Raw genomic sequence first — 23,857 nt, forward strand, 5'->3', positions numbered from 1 at the left:
TCCCACCCCAACCGCCAGCCCCACAACCACAGCCGGCTCCTCATCAACCAAGGCAACGGAGGCGTGCTAGGCCACCAATTTTCAGAACCCGTGTCATACTTTTTGGGATGCCAGATGATGTGGTGGTGCGTAGATACCGGCTGCCACCACATCTAATCCTAGACACTCTCTCCATAATAGAGAGTGATCTGGAGTCTGAAATTCGGTATCCTACAGCAATACCACCATTGACACAATTCCTTGCAGTGTTACATTTTTTGGCCACAGGATCATTCCAGCATGTTGTTGGAGACCTGGTTGGCATGTCGCAGGGCCAGTTCAGTAAGGTCCTGCGACGTGTCTGCCAGGCTTTCATCAAGCGTGTTAAGCAATTTATTGCTATGCCTTTGGATGTTGGTGCCCTAGATGTGGTGAAGCGGCAATTTGCGGAAGGTGGTAGTCGCTTCCCACATGTTATTGGGGTTGTGGATGGCACACATGTTGCTATTCAGCCACCAAGACATAATGAAGAAATTTATAGAAACAGGAAACTGTTTCATTCTCTGAATGTAATGGTTGTTTGTGGGCCATCCCTCCAGATCCTTTCCCTGAACGCAAAGTTTACAGGAAGTTCCCATGATGCGTATGTCATTAGACAATCAGGGATATGGCAGAGATTAAGATCAAGTCAACGACCAGACATGTGGTTATTGGGTGAGTTGTTGCTCAAATATTTTAGTTACAAACTTACAAAAATATATGAAATTTGTGATCTAAAATTTTGCTTTTATTCCAACAGGAGACCGTGGATATCCTTGCACCCCCTGGCTCATGACTCCTTACCGTAATCCCAGGCCAGGACCACAGATGGCATTTAACTCCGCGCTTACTGCCACTAGGCAGCTGGTGGAGCGCACAATTGGTGTCCTGAAAGGGCGCTTTCGTGTGCTCCACCGCACGGGTGGCGACATCATGTATTCGCCGGAGATGGCAAGTAAAATAGTGGTCCTGTGCGCAATACTCCATAATATCGCGGTAAGGAGTAGTGTCGAGCTTCCTCAGGCAGAGGAATTGCCTGATGAGGAGCCAGGGGTTGTGCCACGCTTCGGTGGGGGGAGTGTGACACGGAGGGGGAGCCAAGTGAGGGCAAGAATTGTAGCAGAACATTTCAGGTATAGTGTTTTTAACATTTATATTTGCACAAATAATACAACCCAGTATGCTTATGTATTTTTAAACATGATTGCATTTAGTATGTTCTTGTAAAGTGATTGGGTAATGCTGTTGTTGTGTTGGAATGGTTTTTTCTTTTTAAACACAAAAAACAAAAACACGTTAAGCTGACAATGTTTATGTAATAATTTAAATACTGTAATGATAATAAATAGTGTCCTTATTTATTTTATATCCTCAAATCCTGATTATGTAAACAAACACACAAACAAATGATCCTCAATGTTTGACACTTTGTGACTGTCCAGCTGAATGATCACACGACCTGTGGTGAGTACACAGATATGTTTAGTAATTTTCAGTAAAGTCTGTGTCTCTGTGTGTTTATTCTAATTGTTTCTAACAAACATTTTCGCTTCTGCTAATGCGAATTTCCGCTCGTGCAAAATAACACTCTGCTCTTCACAGCATTGCAAAGATCAATAAAGTTATTAGAAATGACATATTTTTGGCCAATCACATGCTAACAGACACTATAAATATATGCCCAAATAAGGAAAACGCCATTGCCATGATGCGTGCAGCACCGTTCTCCAGGCGGGAGCTCCGCGTGCTGGTAGCGGTGATGGACCGCCGCGTAGGCCGCGTTGGGCGCTTCATCCCCAATCGGGTGAAGCGCGAGGCCTACGCGGAGGTCCGCCGCCTGCTGCGGACTCGCGTCCGCAGCAGGCGGACAATCATCCAGCTCGAGAGGCGATGGAGTGATCTCCGCAGGCGGACTCCAGATTTGTTGGCGGAGATCCGCCAGCAAATCCGTGCTCTCCATACCCGAAGTAAGTTACATTACATAAGATTTTTTGCTTAAAATGTGATAATGCTTGATCTTCCCAATTTTGAACAAAAGGTTTTTTGTAAACCATTGTGCAAAACCATGTGCACTGCAGGGGAAGCATATGTAACATGTGCAGAGTGAGTAAGATTTGGGTGGGGTGTGTTAAAGCATCTCAATAATTTGCTGTGTTTAAATTAAACAGCCTGTATTTTCCATGCCCATAATTGAAAAAGTCCACCAAATCTAACTCTCTCTGCACATGTTATATATGCAACCCCTGCAGAGCACATGCTTTTGGACAATTGCAAACTAAATTCCAGCTGTAATCCCCTTTGAATTACCTACATTTTACAGTAAGTGGTAGGCTAATTGCAACCTTCAGTCTCCTTTTTAGGAAATTAGGTCAGTGTGTGTGGTTAGGGGAAACAGTACTGACTGTAGTAAAGTGACACGAAACAAGTGCATGTTTCCAAGAAATAAGAAGCAGCCAGGAAACTGGTCCAAAATACTTGATAAGTGCTGGCTATATAATAAGGGCCCTTGAATAGTAATCTGGTGATGTTGCCTAGACAAATCACTATGACTCAATGGACTAGATTAAGGAATGAGCTTCAAAGTTAAAGTTTGGCTTCATTTTGTTTGCTATGGCCAACATGAAGAGGATCTTAACATGTTTGATTTTCTATTTTAAATTTTTTTAAAAAAAACATGTAACATAACATTTATATTTAAAAATCAATACTATGTAATTTGGCATGATTAAAAAATGTGGACAATATTTTCATTCTAGGACAACAACAACGGCACAACTCCCCACCCCCTTCCCCTTCCCACTCCCCCTCCCCTTCTCACTCCCCCTCCCCTTCTCACTCCCCCTCCCCTTCACACTCCCCCTCAGCTTTCCAGTCCCCCTCATCTTCACAGTCCCCCTCAGCTTCCCAGTCCCCCTCAGCTTCCCTGGCCCACTCCACTTTCCATTCCCCTTCTCACCACACCTCTCCATCTCTTTCTGGGACCCCTTCTCCTCCTTCCCATACCCCTTCTCCTTCCACTTCGACATCCCCATCTGAACCCCCCTCACCCTCTATTGCTTTAAATTTCTCTCCGCCCCCCTCGCCCTCTCAATCAGACCCCCCCTCTGAAATTGCGGCACTAATCCAGCCTCCTTCCCCCATCCAGCCTCCTGCCCCAATCCCTCCTCCTTCCCCAATCCCTCCTCCTTCCCCAATCCCTCCTCCTTCCCCCATCCAGCCGCCTTCCCCCATCCAGGCAACATCCCCACCAAGTGAATGGGCAGAGGAAGCCCCTGCAGAACATTCCGGGAGTCTGGATGTTTCCGAGGAAAGTAAGTTTATTTAAATTTTATACAATAAGATTACCCACTTACACTTACAATGCCAAAACATGCAGTGTTGTACTGTTTGAATTCTTGGACCCTGGAAAAATATTTAAACATTTCATCATGGTGTACATGTTGCCTTTACATATTTGTGAGTGTCATTATATGTACAGTGTGTATGTGTGCAATGTTTTGTGTGTCCACTCTAGGTTGACACTCATTAGGTAGCCAGGGTTGCCAGGACAACAGGGTTTATATGTGTTACTTTTTCAGTGAAACAGTTAGACCTGAGTGGAGTTTAGTATGTTGTTTGCCTTTTACACTTGGGCCTGTGTAGTCTGAATATTTACACTTACAAATCACATGCTTCACTTTGTTATGCAGCCTAATGACACACTGTTTTTTTGTGTGAAAGTTACATTCTCAAAATTAATAATTGTTCAAGTCAAACATGTTTCCACTTATTTAGTAAGGGCAGCTTTCAGGGAGTGTGGGAATGCTATGATATGTTGGGCTGCTGAAGATGTGTTTATGCAGTGTGATGATGCAGGACCAACCCCCTAAAAAAATAAAAAAAAATAAACAACAAATGGGAATGAATGCCAACATGGTGTCACATTGACGAAGATGGTAGTTATCTTTAACATGGGATGTCGGACATAGCAACCAATAAGATTATACTTAAAAAATTGGGAGCCACTTCTACAATATAATAATCATATTTTGGCTTGATTGCTATGGGCAACGTTCCATCTTAAATATAACTCACATAGTAGTAAATGTAACACATGGTCTGGAACACTTTAAAATCTGAAAAAAAGGCTGAGCAGGCTTGTGTGTTCTGCTAATGATTGTACCATAAAACAGCCAGGATGTAGTAACTTTGCCATTAAAGCAGACCTGTCCAAACTGCGGCACTCCAACTGTTGAGAAACTACACATCCCAGCATGCCCTCACACAGCTTTGCCATTCCCTGACCACAAAACTGTGTAAAGGCATGCTGGTATATGTAGTTTCACAACAGCTGGAGTCCAGCAGTTTGTACATGCCAGCATTTAAGTGTGCTTTGCGCCTTGCTTGGCTAATAAGTAATGTAATTAAGTTATTAATGTTTGTGTTGCATCTTAATTTCAGATGTTGCAGTTGGAGATCCCACAAGTTTTGCAGGGATTCTAAACACCATGCGCCAACACCTGCAAGCAATGCTGGATTGTGTGGACCATTTGGAAAAATTTGCATAATTTAGAATATTTGATTTACCAAAAAAACAAAAAAAAAAAAAAAAAAATAAAAAAAAAGTTGTTTAAAGTTAACCGGGTGTTGTGTTTCTTAATGCAAAAAAGGATCAGCAGATTTGCAGGTAGAATTTTTATGACAAAAAAATTACACACATCTAACGTTACATTTTTACCCAAAAAAAAAGGATAATATTGTGTTAAGAAACATGTAAACACCTTCATTCACAAACAACACCTTTAAAAATTAAAAAAGTGAAGAAAAAAAAAAAAAATTTACACTTTGACATGTTGATGGGCAATTATGGCAACAAAGTGTTAATCTGGTTTTGTTCACAGACTTAATTGTTTTTGAACATTAACAATCAAAACACTAATTGGGTTCGTAATTGAAAAGGGCTTGTGGTCTTTAAAAGGAAAGGTGTAATTGCACTTAATAGTCCAAAAAAACATTTTTGTGCGTTTTACCTTAAAAGTGTGCACTTTTACGCCAAACTTTGTAAATATACTCAAACTTAGTATTTTTACGATTAAGTATGTGTTATTGCGATGATTTCGCAATGCTGCGATGGTTTTGCATTACTGCGATGTCATTTGGCGTACGCCCACTTTGTGTAATACTGCGTGCGAATTTGCAAAAATACGTTGAGGGCGGAAGTTCGCAAAATTACTACATTAACGCAACTTTGCGAATATGTTGTGTGTCCGAAAAACTTAGCGATCAACTCGGAATGAGGGCCCATGTGCACTGCAGGGGAGGCAGATATAACATGTGCAGAGAGAGTTAGATTTGGGTGTGGTGTGTGAAATCTAAATTGCAGTGTAAAAATAAAGCAGCCAGTATTTACCCTGCACAGAAACAAAATAACGCACCCAAATGATAATCTAACTCTTTCTGCACATGTTATATCTGCCACACCTGCAGTGCACATGGGCCCTCATTCCGAGTTGTTCGCTCGCTAGCCGCTTTTCGCAGCAGTGCACACGCTAAGCCGCCGCCCTCTGGGAGTGAATCTTAGCTTAGCAGAATTGCGAACGAAGTATTCGCAATATTGCGAAAAGATTTTTCTTTGCAGTTTCTGAGTAGCTCGAGATTTACTCTTCCATTGCGATCAGTTCAGTGCTTGTCGTTCCTGGTTTGACGTCACAAACACTCCCAGCGTTCGCCCAGGCACTCCCCCGTTTCTCCAGCCACTCCCGCGTTTTTCCCAGAAACGGCAGCGTTTTTTCACACACTCCCATAAAACGGCCAGTTTCCGCCCAGAAACACCCACTTCCTGTCAATCACACTACGATCAGCAGAACGAAGAAAAAACCTTGTAATGCCGTGAGTAAAATACCTAACTTTTGAGTAAAATAACTAAGCGCATGCGCTCTGCGAACATTGCGCATGCGCAGTAAGCGACAAATCGCAATATAGAGAAAATTGGCAACGAGCGAACAACTTGGAATGACCACCATGGTTTTGCCCAACTGCTAACAAAATTCCTGCTGCGATCAACTCAGAATTACCCTCTATGAGTGCCATGAAAAAAATGCTGAAACTAGAGCACTGTGATTTAAGAAATTTTGGGAACCAATGGCTTAGACAACGCTGTGACAATAAAACACAGTGACATTTTTGTAAATCTGATGCTACAGTATATGTCATTTAAATACATTTGTTACTAATACAAATTTAATTTGACTTTAATTTGCTTGGATTTTATTCACATCGGTTTCCAATATCATTGCAAAGAAAATTAATTTTTTTAATTTTTTGTTACTATGCCAGGATCTGTAATGATTTAACACTTGGTTATGAGTACCCACAGCAAAGTATATGTCTGTTCCATAATAACGTAGCTTGCAAAACTCTCAAAATGGCCAAGTGCCCAGCAGCTGCATATTTATTATGTATGACCATAAATGTAAAACACACGCGTGTGCAAATCTGGAAACATGCACATTGCAATTTGAAGCCAAGTCTGTATAAAATGAACAAACTTGAAACGTGTATAGGCCCCTTAACAGTGGTTTGCACCATATGTTACCACCAGGTGTCACTAGGCTCTTCACAGCAGTGTAAGTTACGATTCTTCAAATACTGTACACTTATGGGCCCTACACACTTGTTGACCCGCCGTCAAGCTGCCCGACGGCCGATACGGACGGCGGGTGACCTGGCGGCGGGGGGGGGGGTAACTGGGGGAGTGAAGTTTCTTCATTCCCCCGTCACCCGGCTCCATAGTAGTGCATACTAATATGGACGAGATCGTCCATATTGGCCTGCATGCATAAGTGACGGGGCACCAACGATGAATGTGCGCGGGGCCACGCATTGTTCGTTGGTGCCTACACACTGAACGATATGAACGAGTTCTCGTTCATTAATGAACGAGAACGTTCATATCGTTCAGTGTTATCTGCCAGTGTGTAGGGCCCATAAGATTAGAGTAGCGCAATCTGTTACACTTCAAAAGGGATGACAGTCCCACCCCCTCTTCTGTCAGGTTCCAGACCATGCACTGAAATTATACATTGCATAACTCCCAACACTGGGGAGGACAGGGTTGGGCTGTGGAACCGTGACATGAAGGGTCACAACCAATTTTGTGCACATTTTGAGGGTGTGACTGCACGTCATGCACCATTTTTTGTCACGCTCAGGGCATTACTGGACAGCCCCAGCTTCTCTCTGCACAGTGCAGATGCAGAGCCGTGCCCATCCAACCTCCTCCGCGGGTCACTATGGCCAGCAGGACAGTGCCTGAAAAATGGGACTGCTCCTCTGAAATCAGGGCGGTTGGGAGGCACTGTTACTGTTATAGGGTCAGTTACCCGATACATAAATTAGTGTGGGTGCTTGGTTTGCTTATATAGAAACTACACAAGATTTCCCTTACAGCCGTAGGCGTTTTTATAATGGGTGCACACATGCCCCTAGGTCCAGAGGGGACCCACACTGCACACACTGCACCCATAGAGTATACTTACCCGTCCGGAAGTCCCGCAACGGCGGCCCTGCACTGCGAACAGAAATCACTCAGAAAATGGCCGCCACAGCCATTTCCGAGTGATTTGCACATGCGCACTGATGTCCCTGGGAACAAGGCATGGAGTCTACTGCTGCCAGAGAAGAGGGGGCCCGCATTGGATGCTGCACGTGGGTCCCCTCCTCTCTTAAAATGCCCCTTCTTACAGCCAATAAAAATTAGCGGTTGTGATAACAGATCTAATGGGCCAGACGTGTGGACTCCAGAGATAGCGGGAGGTGCGGGACGCCGTCCAATCTGACTTTTTTTTTAAAGGGGCAATCACTTACAGGGCAAAACAATGCCTTGTAAGTGATTGCCCCTTTAAAAAAAAACGCCAGAGGCCGGCATCTCGCACCTCCGGCAATCTCTGGCGTCATTACAGCCGGCCCAGTGTTTTGTTGTGTGATAATAACATTTGCAGACTATGAATGTACAGGGTGATTCAAAAGTCGCAGTACACACTTGTCAAAGTCGCAGTACACCCTTTTGTTTCAAAAACTGTGCAGGAAATTGGAAAACTAACTTAGATTCAAGATGGCCGATTTCAAGATGGCGTCCATGTTCGGTACATACCCTAAAAGATAACCCACCTCACCCATACCTACATGAGAGCGGCAGCAGAGGGAAGTTTCTCTTCCCTGCAGCTGCAAACACTGTGTTTCTGACTGGGCACAAACTGTGCGACCAGGTCAGATAAAGCACTTGCTAGTGTGTTCGCATCTGATGCGACCACGCCAGGCAAGTGGTTAAGCATGGGCCCCTATCCCTGCATTCCCCCGGTGGGCTCTTAATACCCCCAGTCCGACACCGGCTGCACTTTACTCTTAGGGGTCTATTCATGAAGCAGTGAAAAGTGTGGAGAAGTGAGACAGTGGAGGAGTTGCCCATGGCAACCAATCAGCATTGAAGTAACATTTATAATTTGCATACTACACAGCTGTACGGAGCAGCTCTCACTTCTCCACTCTTTTCACTGCTTCATGAATAGACCCTTATATCTTCATTAAAACAATAATTAATGATCAAAATAAACATCAGTATGTCACAACAAGCATTGTAACAAGTGTTACAATTTATTATAAGCAAATTGGACAGTTCAATGAGGTTTCTTACCAGATCTACCACCAGCTTTTGTGTGTTATGTGCAAAGAGGTAACAGACACAACCCCAATCTGTACAGGTTTTCATCCATCTCCTATATAATAGCCCAGATCTGTGACTCTGTGCCTGTGTGACTAACGCTGGGCGGAGTTACAATGGTGGGTGGAGTCACAGTCATAGAGTCACAGATCTGACCAAATGCCATCTTCCCCGCCGGACACGTCCTCCTCCTCGCGGTTTCTGGCTCCAGTGCTGCGGTTAGGAGGGAGGCTGAGTCCGGCCACAGGATGAGGCCACCTACCGCCGTTGCATTTCTAAGCTGATCTGTCTATTAAATTCATAAGTGGAAGATCAGGAGGATTCAGAAACACTAATAACCAGGTTTGATGAGCTATGCTTACCGGTGGAAAAAATGTATAATGGACAGACAGGGACATAGCTAGACCTATTGGATTCCCATAGCAAAGTTTTCATCTGTCCCCCAGCCGCGATTTTCTCAAAGCAGGGCAGGCGCTCACCTCCTGAGTGGCGCGCGGAACTTCTCCATTCATAGCAGAGTGTTGCTGCAGGGCACATCTGCTGTCCCATCCAGCTCCATCTCTCCTCACTGATGCTGGAAAGGAGTGTGGCTATGAACTGGGGGTGTCCCAGCAGGCTCAGAACAGGATCTACACCTCCTCTCAGGATCAGTGAGGAGCGATGGAGCCAGTCGAGACAGCAGATGTGCTTGCAGCGGCACACTTCTGAGAAAGGAAAAGCCGCCCATGGGGTTCAGGAGATGACGGCCCTTCCATTGGCAGTGTAACTGGATGCAGGGGGAGGCAGCCTGGGATCTGTGTCACCAGCATTTCCTGCACCCTTGAGGATAGACATGCCTTTAACACTGCTGTGCAGAGCACCTCTGAGAGTATCCAGTCATATGCTGCCAGATTGAAACTAATAGCAAAGAAATGTGATTATGGTGCATTAGCAAGTCAACTCAGCAGGGACAGGATTGTGCGTGGAACTTATAATGATGTAACTTGTGCTCATTTATTGTGTGTGAAGGATTTAACAGTGCACACTGCTACATGCATTTGCTGGAAGTATTTATTATGCAGGAAGATCTTCTGGAGCCATTTCTTCAGCATGACACAGACCCTGGCTGCACCACTCCCAGAAAATGGGGGCAACACCCCTGATTTTGAGAACATTGCTCAGCTTTGCCCACCCCCGCCTTAAAACATTCAGGCTTCGGCATGGGGACACTGTGTGCGAGAACATAGAACCCGTTCTACACATGCATAGAATGGGTCAAGCGCAGGTGCCCCACCTTTGGAGATGTACTTGAACCATCGGGTTACATACATCTCCGAATCAGGGACAAAGTCCACATTGAGGAAGTAAATTCCTATCTTATAAAAGTAAGCAGTATGCTATAGTGGCATAATCATAGCTACCGACATCCTGGCTACCCCCATCGGGAGGGAGCACCCAGGTTGGAGCCAATGTGGGGACACTGGGTTGAAGTAGCGGGCGGTATGTAGGCGTGCTGGGGTGTGGTTGAAAGAATACATCATCGTGACCATGCCCCCACTTACAATGCCGAGCTTACCGGCATTGAATAACAGGGGGCATGTCTATGATGATGCGATTCAGCGCAAATCGCATTATTGGCCACTGGGACTGCCCACTTTACTCGTAAGTGGGTGGCTGGGTGGAAGGTAGTGGGCCAGCTCCAGGGGACTTGACCAGTGCTCCAAGTGGCCAGGAGAGCCACCTGATTTCAAGGAGCCTCCCAGGCCTTTCCGCAAGTATGGGCTAAATACTCCATAATATACAAGTCACCATTTGTATGCAGTGTCTAACATTGCTCCTCTCTGAGTGGACTATCACACCAGGAAACATCTGACCTAACAACTCTTAGGGGTCAATCCAACTATGGGGGTGATTCAGAGTTGATCGTAGCTGTGCTAAATTTAGCACAGCTACAATCAGGCACACTGATATTCGCGAGGACGCCCAGCACAGGGCCAGCCTGTCCCACATGTCAGTCCTTGCCCCATCGTAGAAGTACAAAAGCATCACATAGCGGCGATGCTTTTGTACTTCAGGAGCAGCTTTTGCGTGCTGGCCAGGGAGCAACTCATCGCTGCCAGGTTGGCAGCGGCTGCGTGTGATGTCACGCAGCCGCTGCAGCCTGCCCTCCGCGCGGTCCGGCTACGCCTGCATTGACCGGACCACGCCTACAAAATGGTGGGCAAATACCGCTGTGCCGCCCCTCCCGCCCAGCGAACGCCCCGGCCTATCAATCAGGCAGAGGCGATCACTAGGCAACGACAGCCGTCGGCTGTCAGCCATGCACCGGTGCACTGCGGCACCATCGCATGCGCACTTCTGACCTGATCGCTACGCTGCGATGAACGGCAGCGTACGATCAGGTCAGAATGACCCCCTATGTGCAAGTTGCATTGTGCGAGCCATTTTTGGGAAGATTTGCACTAGCAATCCAATTCCCACTCGCACTGCTTGCTTTAGAGAGAATTTATGTTTTTTAGTGCACACTCCCCTGAGGGTGTGAAAAGGTAGGGAAATCTTTATTGTAAGGTAAAGATGTCGGGACGTGCTTCAAACCCCCTAGCCACAACCCTCCACTGTGACTAATTAGGCATGTGGAAGTTCTTAATTAGATTAATTGGGCTAATAATTACATGTCATTTTTGTTGTTAAAAAAAATGGCCTAAAATTACCTCAAAATCAACTTTTTCGTTTATGCACTGCAGATTTAATGAAAGCATTAATTCAGCAAAAAAATAATGACTTTTGATCAATTTTTAAAAATCTTTTTCATAAAATGTAGTCACTTCAAATTACCCAAAATCAGCCATTTTACACCTTTTAAAAGCATCCAGTTCTTTCCTTATGCCTACTACCAGGCTCTTTTATGATTCTACTAACAAAATTTTCACTTTTGTGGGGTCCAGGAAGGTCTCCCCACTTTTTCATGCACTTCTCCCAGATCACATTTTGTAGAAAATTTGCACTCCCTCACCATGACTACTGCGAGTAGGCATTTCTAATTGGATAGGTGAATTTGTGAGTGTGCGCATTCATGCAAAATCAGCGAGTTTCATGAAAGAATCTCGTATTTACAGACTTGCACCTAATTGGATGGATCCCTAAGACTACTGACACTGGATATGATATAAAGAATAGCAATAGTAATTGAGGCATGAGAACATCGATGACTAAGACATGAGAACATTGATAATGATATAAATATAAAATATAGCAATGAATAAGACAAAAGACAAATGTGATGGATATGTTACATTTACACGCAGAACTGCAATATCAGAAATGTATCTTATGTCGGAATATGTGAAGAGAAATTATTTTATTTCACCTAGATGGATCTATAGCATGTGTCCTATATATGACCTTATGTATGCACAGACCAGGGAAAATAATTGATGATCCTTAGAATCAAAGGTAGAGATATTTATCTTGTATCCAGACCCCAGCAATGAAATGGGAGAATGATAAATTTTTGTTCATTCTCACAGGGTGCAGCTGCGGCTGGAGGTGAATTGATAAGCTCAAACTGTGCAATCCCCCACAGCAGGATCCTAAATGCGTGTGTGTTAGGCTTCTGAATTATTACCTCCTATTATTTTTCTGAGATTTATGTACTTTATGTCTGTCAATATTTGTAATTTCTATAACCATACCTTGGATGAATATATAATTAATTCTAGCGTATTCTTCATGTCTCTTGGTGAATCTATGAGCCTGTGTGGCCAAAGCTACTTACAAAGTGTAAGTGAGTTTGCAATTAACAATTCTGGATGCAGATTGCTGCAGAGCACTGTCTGGTATCCATACATTGATGTTTTTGGGTTCCTCTGCTGGTGGCAGTTACCGGGTTTTCATTAACCACGCATACTGAGGTAACCATTAGTCATTGGTGGCGATTTTCAGAATATAGTATCTGGGAAATCGGCTGGCCTCAATAATGAATAGCATGGACCAGTAATCGGAAACACAATGGATATGTACTCTGTAACCACACAGCTCCCTGACTGTACTCTCCCAGCCCGCCTCCTGGCGCTACTTCCTTTCCTGTTTCATAGGAACCAAATTTGACGTCAAACCAGCTCCTTTTAAAGGGATGTAGTTACGTGACCGGCAGTCAGGAGACCATCGGTCACAATACTTCCACCTACATCCCGCCCCCTTCACTATCCCAATGGTCGGCATGCTGACCAGCAGGGACTATTCACGACATCAATAGAGTGGGAATAAAAACTGTGGTGAGCGCAGCTCACCACCGAGCCCGCAGCGGGGGGGCTTGTTGCGCTGCCTCCTTGTCGGCATTCTGCGTCTGGGATCCCGACATCGGGATGCTGACCGTTGTTATACCAGCCACCAGTAACGCATACCACACCCCTTTTAAAGCCTCTCTCACAACTTCTAGCCAGACCCAGCTCCCGGTTGGCTCCACACCTCTCTCTGTTGACCACATTTTGAGAACTCCTAGAAGGGGCTAGGGGTTCTGTCACTGACCAGTGGAAGCCATCTTTGTGTAGTCCATGCAGTGAGCATCTATCTATTACTATATGTAATATGTAAATGATATATAGTAAATGATCATGTAAGCTAGTTATTTAAGCATTTCAGTTTAAAAAGAAATACCACATAGACACTATTCACACCCATGGCCCAGGCAGATACCTGGGTTTGAACCACTTAAAAACGTGAAAGGTGTGACACGTTCATCCAGTAGCTTACTCATATTTGGAATGAACAAAACTGGGAAAAGCTTTTGCAATCTGTGTTTATTGTGTCACGGCCAGAGGGTACAGTGGCAGGGCGCGTCTTCCTCCACCAGCACACTATACTGGTTTGTAGTGAGATCACTTAACCCCTTTGTCTATGACATATTATTACTGCAACGTCGTCTGCTGAGATTAACTAAGAGCAGTGTGAATATCAGTTGATAGCTTCCATGCCAAAAATGTACCTAGAAGGATTATAGTTGAGGGGAGATGTATCAAGCCTTGGAGAGAGATAAAGTTGATAAGTTGCCCAAACCAACCAATCCGTGTCATTTCAGATACAGTGCTAGATAAATGGGATGTAGTTATGATCCTGCCAGTATGCCAACAGGGGGCGCAGGACTATTCCCACTCGTGGGTGTCTATGACACCCTGTGGCAAGCGCAGCAAGGTGCTTTGTTGCGCTCGACCCCTGTCGGCAGTCCGGCGTCCGGGATCCCAGCGTCAGTATGCTGACCACCGGGCTCCTGACCGACGGTCACTCATACCCAACCCAGTTAAATGACAGAAGCCGGTTGCACTTTATCTCTCTCCAAGGCTTGATGCATACCAATTAGCCAGGGGTACAGTTTTCTTGGAGCTACCCGAATGTACACATGTATATGTTGGTCATATAAAGCAGCTTATTTCTAAGCCATTTGGCCAAACTGTACATACCTAATTATTTAGAGTCTCTACCAGGAGGAGATTTAGCAAAGCTTGAAGGGAGATACTGTATGCATCAACGCTTGGAGAGAGATAAAGTAGAGAGAGATGAAGGGTCATATGTACTAAGCCTTGGAGAGAGATAAAATGGAGAGTGATAAAGTACCAGCCAATCAGCTTCTAACTGCCATGTTACAGACTGTGGGCTAGATGCGTCATCCCTTGGAGAGTGATAAAATTGAAAGAGAAAAAGTACCAGCCAACCAGCTACTAACTGTCATTTTTTAAAACAGAGCCTGTAGCATGGCCGTTAGGAGCTGATTGGCTGCTACTTTTTCTCTGTACATTTTATCACTCTCCAAGTGATGATGTATCTAGCCCTGTGTTTGAAAAATGTCAGGGGCTGACTGGTTGGTACTTTATCTCTCTCCAAGCTTTGATAGAACACCCACCCACCACCAATGTCTACATTCCTGAGGACCCTTACATTCACCAATGACCTGACTATGGTTTTGGCCCCAATTTTGATTGTCCAGATCCAGAACAATTGAATGGTATGCTCAAGTTGGTTGACCAAATCTACATGTGTGGCCATTTTAATCAGGAACTCCTACAGTCCAAAAGATATAGTAATTGTGGACAAGATGAGTAGAACTAGGATCCTTCAGCAGTAGTGTTGTGGTAATTAATATATCTGCAACTTAAAAGCCTCTGCTTAGTACATAAAAGTAACCTCATGCTTGGGAGATGTATTAAAGCTTGGAGAGAGATACATTTCAGATACACAGAGATTGTCTGTCTTATGTGCGTGTTATGGGAGTGTCGCAGGCAGGTCACTGAAGTGGGGCTAGTGCAACTTTCAATAGTGCGATCGATGGCTGCATCTAAAGACGCTGACAGTGGTGGACTTAGGGGGTAACTCAGAGTTGATCGCAGCAGCAAATTTGTTAGCAGTTGGGCAAAACTATGGGGGTAATTCTGAGTTGATCGCAGCAGCAAGTTTCTTAGGAATTGGGCAAAACCAGTGGTCGAAGTGGAAAATTTGAAGTGGGGTATGCAAAAGTGAAGGACGCAATTATGCGCGCGCTCCAGAAAAAGGGGCGTGGTCACCAAAATGGGGCGTTGTCACCCAAAAGGGGGCGTGTCCAGTGTAGTAGAACCCCTTATACTATCTAGTACTGGTGCCCCTTTCACCTTATAACATATGGTACGAGATGAAATTCACATTGTGGCACACTGAATGAGCCGAAACTCAGATTGTAGCACACTGAAACTGAATGAGCCAAAATTCACCTTGTAGCACACTGAATGAGCCGAAATTCACATTGTAGCACACTGAATGAGCTGAAATTCACATTGTAGCACACTGAATGAGCCGAAATTCACCTTGTAGCACACTGAATGAGCCGAAATTCACATTGCAGCACACTGAATGAGCCGAAATTCACCTTGTAGCACACTGAATGAGCCGAAATTCACATTGCAGCACACTGAATGAGCCGAAATTCACCTTGTAGCACACTGAATGAGCCGAAATTCACCTTGTAGCACACGATATGATCCACAATTTAGGGACAGGGACAGCCAGAGTGACAGCAGGGACAGGGAGAGTAACGACAGGGAGAGAGAGTAACGAAAGGGAGAGAGTAACGACAGGGAGAGAGTAACGATAGGGAGGGGAGAGAGAAAGTGACAGCAGGGAGAGAGAGAGTGACAGCAGGGACAGGGACAGTAAAGACAGGGAGAGAGGGTGACAGCAGGGGAACATTACCTGACTGTGGTCTGCGGAGGCACCCATGGGCAGCGGCGGTGATAAGGAGGCCTTTGGTGCGGTGAGGTCCCTCTGACTGGCATTTGTTGCGGGCGCTGTGAGCGGCGGTGAGCTGCAGGCGGCTGGCGGCGGTGAGCGGAGCGGCTGGGCGGCGGTGGGTGGCTCCAGCGCTCTACACAGTTTATTGAATATTAACCTTGATGTGGTACATTGTATGTTATGTAATATGTGCCAGGGACACCCTTTGTATGGTGACATGCAAGACTGGATACTATTGGCCCCACGGGGACACACTGGCACTAGGGGACTGGAGAGACTTCTCGAGAAGCCCCTCGAGCCAAGCTAGTAAGGAAGCGTGAGTAGACTGGGGAAAAGAGATAAATAGAGGAGGTAGAGCGGGTGCCGTACTAACGAGGATGTTTTACCGGAGCGCATTGAGGTCTGCTGGCGGTAGGGAATGGGCAGAACGAAGCCCGCTATATGGGGATACCCTCTGTAAGGTGGCACTGACCGGAGGATCCGGAAGTCAGACGCGGGAGGTGGCGGTGTTGGAGAGGCAAAGCTGAGCCCGTGGAATAACCTGGGAACCACCGGAGACAGAGCCGGACAGTAGAGCTTCGGGTGGCTGGCGGCGTGAGTGCTGGAGGCGGTGAGCGGTGTGGCTGGGCGGCTGGCGGCGTGAGCGCTGGAGGCGGTGAGCGGAGCGTCTGGGCAGCTGGCAGTGTGAGCGCTGGAGGCGGTGAGCAGAGCGTCTGGGCGGCTGGCGGCGTGAGCGCTGGAGGCGGTGAGCAAAGCGGCTGGGCGGCTGGCGGTGTGAGCGCTGGAGGCGGTGAGCAGAGCAGCTGGCGGCGTGAGCGCTGGTGGCGGTGAGCGGAGCGGCTCGGCGGCTGGTGGTGTGAGCGCTGGAGGCGGTGTGAGTCTGGGCGGCTGGCGGCGTCAGCGCTGGCGGCAGTGAGCGGAGCGGCTGGCAGCGGTGAGCAGCTCCAGCGCTCTACACAGCCGCCGAGCAGGGACGGGGAGCAACATGTGCAGCAGGATGGCCACTTTCCTCGCCTCCTGCTGCACACTTTTTCATTTAAACAAACTTCAGTCAGTGGAAGAAGTGGCGGTATACCATACCGCCGTTTACCGCCCCACTTCGACCACTGGGCAAAACCATGTGCACTGCAGGTGGGGCAGATATAACATTTGCAGAGAGAGTTAGATTTGGGTGGGTTATTTTGTTTCTGTGCAGGGTAAATACTGGCTGCTTTATTTTTACACTGCAATTTAGATTTCAGTTTGAACACACCCCACCCAAATCTAACTCTCTCTGCACATGTTATATCTGCCCCCCTGCAGTGCACATGGTTTTGTCCAACTGCTAACAAATTTGCTGCTGCGATCAACTCTGAATTAGGCCCTTTGGGGGTCATTCCGAGTTGATCGCTAGCTGCATTCGTTCGCTGTGCAGCGATGAAACAAAAAAAGGAATTTCTGCGCATGCGTATGTGGCGCAATGCGCACGCGCAAAGTAATATTACAACGAACAATGTAGTTTCACACAGGGTCTAGCGAAGCTTTTCAGTTGCACTGCTGCCCACAGAGTGATTGACATGAAGTGGGCGTTACTGGGTGTCAACTGACCGTTTTCAGGGAGTGTTCGGAAAAACGCAGGCGTGCCAGGAAAAACGCAGGCGTGCCAGGAAAAACGCAGGAGTGGCTGGCCGAACGCAGGGCATGTTTGTGACGTCAAAACAGGAACTGAACAGTCTGAAGTCATCGCAAGCTAGGAGTAGGGTTTGAGCTACTCTAAAACTGCACAGAATACATTTGTAGCCGCTCTGCGATTCTTTCGTTCGCACTTCTGCTAAGCTAACATACACTCCCAGTGGGAGGCGGCATAGCGTTTGCACGGCTGCTAAAAACTGCTTAGCGAGCGATCAACTCGGAATGACCACCTTAGTCCTTACACATGCAGACGCACGGCTGTACACAAGGGAAGGGCTTGCACATGCAGACGCATGGCCAGGGGTTAAAGTGGGGGGGAACGAGGTGGAACTGAGTTCCAGCACCTATAATGGTAGGGGGAACTAGTTCCACCACCTCCATTGGCTTGCACAGTAATTCCAACAGAAAAACCTGCGCCATCACCTGTATCAATAGATGATGCAGGCGGCACTAGAGTTACTGATGAGCCATATACTGATTTACAGCCTACCTCTCCTGCTACTCACACACGCTGTGTGTGCTGGACAGCATTCATCACCTCCTCAGGTTCCAGTATCTTCCTTTTCCGGTACAGTGTATGTGAGGTAGAGATGAGCGGGTTCGGTTTCTTTGAATCCGAACCCGCACGAACTTCACTTTTTTTTTCACGGGTCCGAGCGACTCGGATCTTCCCGCCTTGCTCGGTTAACCCGAGCGCGCCCGAACGTCATCATGACGCTGTCGGATTCTCGCGAGACTCGGATTCTATATAAGGAGCCGCGCGTCGCCGCCATTTTCACACGTGCATTGAGATTGATAGGGAGAGGACGTGGCTGGCGTCCTCTCCATTAGAATAGATTAGAAGAGAGAGAGAGAGAGAGAGATTGTGCAGACAGAGTTTACCACAGTGACCAGTGCAGTTGTTGTTAAGTTAACTTTTATTTAATATATCCGTTCTCTGCTATATCCGTTCTCTGCCTGAAAAAAACGATACACAGCAGTCACACAGTGTGACTCAGTCTGTGTGCACTCAGCTCAGCCCAGTGTGCTGCACATCAATGTATAAAAGCTTATAATAATTGTGGGGGAGACTGGGGAGCACTGCAGGTTGTTATAGCAGGAGCCAGGAGTACATAATATTATATTAATTTAAAATTAAACAGTGCACACTTTTGCTGCAGGAGTGCCACTGCCAGTGTGACTAGTGGTGACCAGTGCCTGACCACCAGTATAGTAGTATATTGTTGTATACTATCTCTTTATCAACCAGTCTATATTAGCAGCAGACACAGTACAGTGCGGTAGTTCACGGCTGTGGCTACCTCTGTGTCGGCAGTCGGCACTCGGCAGGCAGTCCGTCCATCCATAATTGTATAATTATATACCACCTAACCGTGGTATTTTTTTTTCTTTCTTTATACCGTCGTCATAGTCATACTAGTTGTTACGAGTATACTACTATCTCTTTATCAACCAGTGTACAGTGCGGTAGTTCACGGCTGTGGCTACCTCTGTGTCGGCAGTCGGCAGGCAGTCCGTCCATCCATAATTGTATTATTATAATATATACCACCTAACCGTGGTTTTTTTTTCATTCTTTATACCGTCATAGTGTCATACTAGTTGTTACGAGTATACTACTATCTCTTTATCAACCAGTGTACAGTGCGGTAGTTCACGGCTGTGGCTACCTCTGTGTCGGCAGTCGGCAGGCAGTCCGTCCATCCATAATTGTATTATAATATATACCACCTAACCGTGGTTTTTTTTTCATTCTTTATACCGTCATAGTGTCATACTAGTTGTTACGAGTATACTACTATCTCTTTATCAACCAGTGTACAGTGCGGTAGTTCACGGCTGTGGCTACCTCTGTGTCGGCAGTCGGCAGGCAGTCCGTCCATCCATAATTGTATTATAATATATACCACCTAACCGTGGTTTTTTTTTCATTCTTTATACCGTCATAGTCAGTCATACTAGTTGTTACGAGTATACTACTATCTCTTTATCAACCAGTGTACAGTGCGGTAGTTCACGGCTGTGGCTACCTCTGTGTCGGCAGTCGGCAGGCAGTCCGTCCATCCATAATTGTATTATAATATATACCACCTAACCGTGGTTTTTTTTTCATTCTTTATACCGTCATAGTCAGTCATACTAGTTGTTACGAGTATACTACTATCTCTTTATCAACCAGTGTACAGTGCGGTAGTTCACGGCTGTGGCTACCTCTGTGTCGGCAGTCGGCAGGCAGTCCGTCCATCCATAATTGTATTATTATAATATATACCACCTAACCGTGGTTTTTTTTTCATTCTTTATACCGTCATAGTGTCATACTAGTTGTTACGAGTATACTACTATCTCTTTATCAACCAGTGTACAGTGCGGTAGTTCACGGCTGTGGCTACCTCTGTGTCGGCAGTCGGCAGGCAGTCCGTCCATCCATAATTGTATTATTATAATATATACCACCTAACCGTGGTTTTTTTTTCATTCTTTATACCGTCATAGTGTCATACTAGTTGTTACGAGTATACTACTATCTCTTTATCAACCAGTGTACAGTGCGGTAGTTCACGGCTGTGGCTACCTCTGTGTCGGCAGTCGGCAGGCAGTCCGTCCATCCATAATTGTATTATAATATATACCACCTAACCGTGGTTTTTTTTTCATTCTTTATACCGTCATAGTGTCATACTAGTTGTTACGAGTATACTACTATCTCTTTATCAACCAGTGTACAGTGCGGTAGTTCACGGCTGTGGCTACCTCTGTGTCGGCAGTCGGCAGGCAGTCCGTCCATCCATAATTGTATTATAATATATACCACCTAACCGTGGTTTTTTTTTCATTCTTTATACCGTCATAGTGTCATACTAGTTGTTACGAGTATACTACTATCTCTTTATCAACCAGTGTACAGTGCGGTAGTTCACGGCTGTGGCTACCTCTGTGTCGGCAGTCGGCAGGCAGTCCGTCCATCCATAATTGTATTATAATATATACCACCTAACCGTGGTTTTTTTTTCATTCTTTATACCGTCATAGTGTCATACTAGTTGTTACGAGTATACTACTATCTCTTTATCAACCAGTGTACAGTGCGGTAGTTCACGGCTGTGGCTACCTCTGTGTCGGCAGTCGGCAGGCAGTCCGTCCATCCATAATTGTATTATAATATATACCACCTAACCGTGTTTTTTTTTTCATTCTTTATACCGTCATAGTCAGTCATACTAGTTGTTACGAGTATACTACTATCTCTTTATCAACCAGTGTACAGTGCGGTAGTTCACGGCTGTGGCTACCTCTGTGTCGGCAGTCGGCAGGCAGTCCGTCCATCCATAATTGTATTATAATATATACCACCTAACCGTGGTTTTTTTTTCATTCTTTATACCGTCATAGTCAGTCATACTAGTTGTTACGAGTATACTACTATCTCTTTATCAACCAGTGTACAGTGCGGTAGTTCACGGCTGTGGCTACCTCTGTGTCGGCAGTCGGCAGGCAGTCCGTCCATCCATAATTGTATTATTATAATATATACCACCTAACCGTGGTTTTTTTTTCATTCTTTATACCGTCATAGTGTCATACTAGTTGTTACGAGTATACTACTATCTCTTTATCAACCAGTGTACAGTGCGGTAGTTCACGGCTGTGGCTACCTCTGTGTCGGCAGTCGGCAGGCAGTCCGTCCATCCATAATTGTATTATAATATATACCACCTAACCGTGGTTTTTTTTTTCATTCTTTATACCGTCATAGTGTCATACTAGTTGTTACGAGTATACTACTATCTCTTTATCAACCAGTGTACAGTGCGGTAGTTCACGGCTGTGGCTACCTCTGTGTCGGCAGTCGGCAGGCAGTCCGTCCATCCATAATTGTATTATAATATATACCACCTAACCGTGGTTTTTTTTTCATTCTTTATACCGTCATAGTCAGTCATACTAGTTGTTACGAGTATACTACTATCTCTTTATCAACCAGTGTACAGTGCGGTAGTTCACGGCTGTGGCTACCTCTGTGTCGGCACTCGGCAGGCAGTCCGTCCATCCATAATTGTATTATAATATATACCACCTAACCGTGGTTTTTTTTTCATTCTTTATACCGTCATAGTGTCATACTAGTTGTTACGAGTATACTACTATCTCTTTATCAACCAGTGTACAGTGCGGTAGTTCACGGCTGTGGCTACCTCTGTGTCGGCAGTCGGCAGGCAGTCCGTCCATCCATAATTGTATTATAATATATACCACCTAACCGTGGTTTTTTTTTCATTCTTTATACCGTCATAGTGTCATACTAGTTGTTACGAGTATACTACTATCTCTTTATCAACCAGTGTACAGTGCGGTAGTTCACGGCTGTGGCTACCTCTGTGTCGGCAGTCGGCAGGCAGTCCGTCCATCCATAATTGTATTATAATATATACCACCTAACCGTGGTTTTTTTTTCATTCTTTATACCGTCATAGTCAGTCATACTAGTTGTTACGAGTATACTACTATCTCTTTATCAACCAGTGTACAGTGCGGTAGTTCACGGCTGTGGCTACCTCTGTGTCGGCACTCGGCAGGCAGTCCGTCCATCCATAATTGTATTACAATATATACCACCTAACCGTGGTTTTTTTATACCACCTAACCGTGGCAGTCCGTCCATAATTGTATACTAGTATCCAATCCATCCATCTCCATTGTTTACCTGAGGTGCCTTTTAGTTCTGCCTATAAAATATGGAGAACAAAAAAGTTGAGGTTCCAAAATTAGGGAAAGATCAAGATCCACTTCCACCTCGTGCTGAAGCTGCTGCCACTAGTCATGGCCGAGACGATGAAATGCCAGCAACGTCGTCTGCCAAGGCCGATGCCCAATGTCATAGTACAGAGCATGTCAAATCCAAAACACCAAATATCAGAAAAAAAAGGACTCCAAAACCTAAAATAAAATTGTCGGAGGAGAAGCGTAAACTTGCCAATATGCCATTTACCACACGGAGTGGCAAGGAACGGCTGAGGCCCTGGCCTATGTTCATGGCTAGTGGTTCAGCTTCACATGAGGATGGAAGCACTCAGCCTCTCGCTAGAAAAATGAAACGACTCAAGCTGGCAAAAGCACAGCAAAGAACTGTGCGTTCTTCGAAATCCCAAATCCACAAGGAGAGTCCAATTGTGTCGGTTGCGATGCCTGACCTTCCCAACACTGGATGTGAAGAGCATGCGCCTTCCACCATTTGCACGCCCCCTGCAAGTGCTGGAAGGAGCACCCGCAGTCCAGTTCCTGATAGTGAGATTGAAGATGTCAGTGTTGAAGTCCACCAGGATGCGGAGGATATGGGTGTTGCTGGCGCTGGGGAGGAAATTGACCAGGAGGATTCTGATGGTGAGGTGGTTTGTTTAAGTCAGGCACCCGGGGAGACACCTGTTGTCCGTGGGAGGAATATGGCCGTTGACATGCCAGGTGAAAATACCAAAAAAATCAGCTCTTCGGTGTGGAGGTATTTCACCAGAAATGCGGACAACAGGTGTCAAGCCGTGTGTTCCCTTTGTCAAGCTGTAATAAGTAGGGGTAAGGACGTTAACCACCTCGGAACATCCTCCCTTATACGTCACCTGCAGCGCATTCATAATAAGTCAGTGACAAGTTCAAAAACTTTGGGTGACAGCGGAAGCACTCCACTGACCAGTAAATCCCTTCCTCTTGTAACCAAGCTCACGCAAACCACCCCACCAACTCCCTCAGTGTCAATTTCCTCCTTCCCCAGGAATGCCAATAGTCCTGCAGGCCATGTCACTGGCAATTCTGACGATTCCTCTCCTGCCTGGGATTCCTCCGATGCATCCTTGCGTGTAACGCCTACTGCTGCTGGCGCTGCTGTTGTTGCTGCTGGGAGTCGATGGTCATCCCAGAGGGGAAGTCGTAAGACCACTTTTACTACTTCCACCAAGCAATTGACTGTCCAACAGTCATTTGCGAGGAAGATTAAATATCACAGCAGTCATCCTACTGCAAAGCGGATAACTGAGGCCTTGACATCCTGGGTGGTGAGAAACGTGGTTCCGGTATCCATCATTACTGCAGAGCCAACTAGAGACTTGTTGGAGGTACTGTGTCCCCGGTACCAAATACCATCTAGGTTCCATTTCTCTAGGCAGGCGATACCGAAAATGTACACAGACCTCAGAAAAAGAGTCACCAGTGTCCTAAAAAATGCAGCTGTACCCAATGTCCACTTAA

General features: G+C 45.8%; 1 long non-coding RNA gene across 1 annotated transcript; it reads left to right on the plus strand.

The window, feature by feature from the left end:
- The first annotated feature begins 1,378 nt into the window (after positions 1-1,378).
- Positions 1,379-4,546, plus strand: LOC134903491 (uncharacterized). Its single transcript, XR_010175755.1, has 3 exons — positions 1,379-1,482; positions 2,775-3,329; positions 4,459-4,546. It is a non-coding gene; the product is annotated as an uncharacterized LOC134903491 (long non-coding RNA).
- The last annotated feature ends 19,311 nt before the right edge of the window (positions 4,547-23,857 follow it).

Source organism: Pseudophryne corroboree, chromosome 1 (assembly GCF_028390025.1).
Source record: "Pseudophryne corroboree isolate aPseCor3 chromosome 1, aPseCor3.hap2, whole genome shotgun sequence".
Taxonomy (NCBI): Eukaryota; Metazoa; Chordata; class Amphibia; order Anura; family Myobatrachidae; genus Pseudophryne; species Pseudophryne corroboree.